Here is a 1,977-nt window from a genome sequence, read left to right as displayed (position 1 = left end):
GAAGCTGGAACTCATCGGCTGGAAAACATATATACATATATCTATATATATGTATGTACATACATATAAACATGTATCCAATATATATTATTCAGTATTAATCATTATTTATTTGTGCCATTATTAATCTTTATTTATTAGTGTTTGTATAGTTATAAATATATATTGATATTACTAAATAATTTATTAAATACATTATGAATGGCTGTGTGCTTTGTAATATGCTCTTCATACATCGATACCAGAATATTCCATTCCTATTCTATTTTTATAGCCACTAAGCATATTTAAATATGATGAACTATGTATTAAAAACATACTTAAAAAATACAATTGTTTATAAATGTTGCTTTGATAGATGTTTGAATATGGTTTACAGTAACAAAAAAGTGTGTTATGATCGATTAAATCCGCTGATACGTCATTGTGCCTGCTAAACACATAACGCTGAGTGGAGTGGAGTACCGCTCCAAGATGGCCGCCCTAAATCTCGTCAGCGACAATAGGCGAGAGCGGTCCATGAGGGTCTATCCTTATATTATGTCTATGGTGTGAGTATTGGGACAGGGTCTACGTGTTTATGTCTATGAGTTTGAAACAGTTCCTGTATTGGTCACGTGACTTTCTTATAGCGATATGCACACTGTCGCATGCGCCGACGCGTTGCCGGACCCATCACTGCTTCCTGTTGATCGTACCGGGAAGTTCACCTCCCTGAAAGCAGGATACCATTTCTATCTCTCTGCCAATTGCTCCATCAGTCTTTTGGATCTCTAATATGACCGCTGCTCTCGTTCTAACCTCTGGAATTATCATCATCCATTCACCACACCGGACTCTGGCTGTTTCCCCCTAATGTACCACTCAGATCTATTCAAGAGTAAGTACAGTTATTCTGCTTTATCCCTCTTTGATCATCTCATTTCTGGCTGTCATTAATACCACTTTCTTTCCAGACGGAACTGTTCCCATGACCTTCCCACTCCAGAAAAACAAGAAGATCTTTTAACCTGTACAATCTGATCTTAATTTGAAAATAAATACAATTTCTTTATGTGGCTTCTCGTATATGATTCTACATGTGGGTTAGAAAATTAAACCAGAACATGCCATTTTCACTGTCTCAACTTGTTTGGAATCATAGTTGGCAGATTTTGAACTTTCAAACTTCCCCATATTGCTTCTTTGACTCAAACGTTAACTTTCATTGAATGTTATTTTTCACCTAAATATTTGAAAGAGCCTTTATGAACAATCTTCTTATGATATCAAAGTAGAATAGTCTCCATTTTCTTTCACCTGCAACAAAAGGTCTGTGGAATTATACTAGTGTTTTTGCTTCTCCATTGTCGTCATTTATTTACAAACTGCAGTATAATTAGGTCCTCCCACTGTAAGCTCATTGTAGTGTTTTTAATTTCCCCACTCAGATGATATGTAGTGTTTCTCTGACAGTTGTCCTCCTGTCCAACCTTCAGCTGTGACCGCTCCCTCAGACACAGCACTTCCATGGAAATGTTGTAAGAGCACCTCTTTATTTTCCCCCTAACTCAACTTTCTGTAACCAAACACAAACCTACTGACCCGATTAAAGTTCTTCACTTGACATCAAAAATTTCAGCTTCTTCATGATTAGATGACTTAACCTCTTCAAATCTGTATTTTGCCTTATTTAACAGTCTTGTCCTAACTTGTTGGGTGCTATTAACATTTTATATAGTCAGAGGTTCGTCAAAATAAGATTAATGAAAGGCTAAGGCAGGGTGAGGACTGGTAACATCTGATGTGGTCCTCTTAGTTGAAATACCCAGAGCTTCATTTCTAGGATTTAAGGCAGCCTGGTGCTGTTGCGTTGATACCTACATGTTCAAGCCTTTAGAGAATGTTGTGGTTGACTGTATGAAAAATTGCACTGATATCAAGCATAACCAGAACAGACACAAGTCTGTTATCTGAAGCCAAGAGAATATCATTTGT

At 36.8% G+C, this 1,977-nt stretch overlaps 1 long non-coding RNA gene across 1 annotated transcript; it reads left to right on the top strand.

Annotated features, from left to right (window-relative positions):
- Positions 1-787: 787 nt before the first annotated feature.
- On the top strand, positions 788-1,058 carry LOC106943629 (uncharacterized). Its single transcript, XR_001423967.1, has 2 exons — positions 788-880; positions 957-1,058. It is a non-coding gene; the product is annotated as an uncharacterized LOC106943629 (long non-coding RNA).
- The last annotated feature ends 919 nt before the right edge of the window (positions 1,059-1,977 follow it).

Source organism: Poecilia latipinna, unplaced genomic scaffold, assembly GCF_001443285.1.
Source record: "Poecilia latipinna isolate Pla-1442-1.1 unplaced genomic scaffold, P_latipinna-1.0 Scaffold5583, whole genome shotgun sequence".
NCBI classification, from domain to species: Eukaryota; Metazoa; Chordata; class Actinopteri; order Cyprinodontiformes; family Poeciliidae; genus Poecilia; species Poecilia latipinna.
The sequence above is the reverse complement of the archived record's forward strand: the minus strand, read 5'-3'. Positions and strand labels throughout refer to the sequence as shown.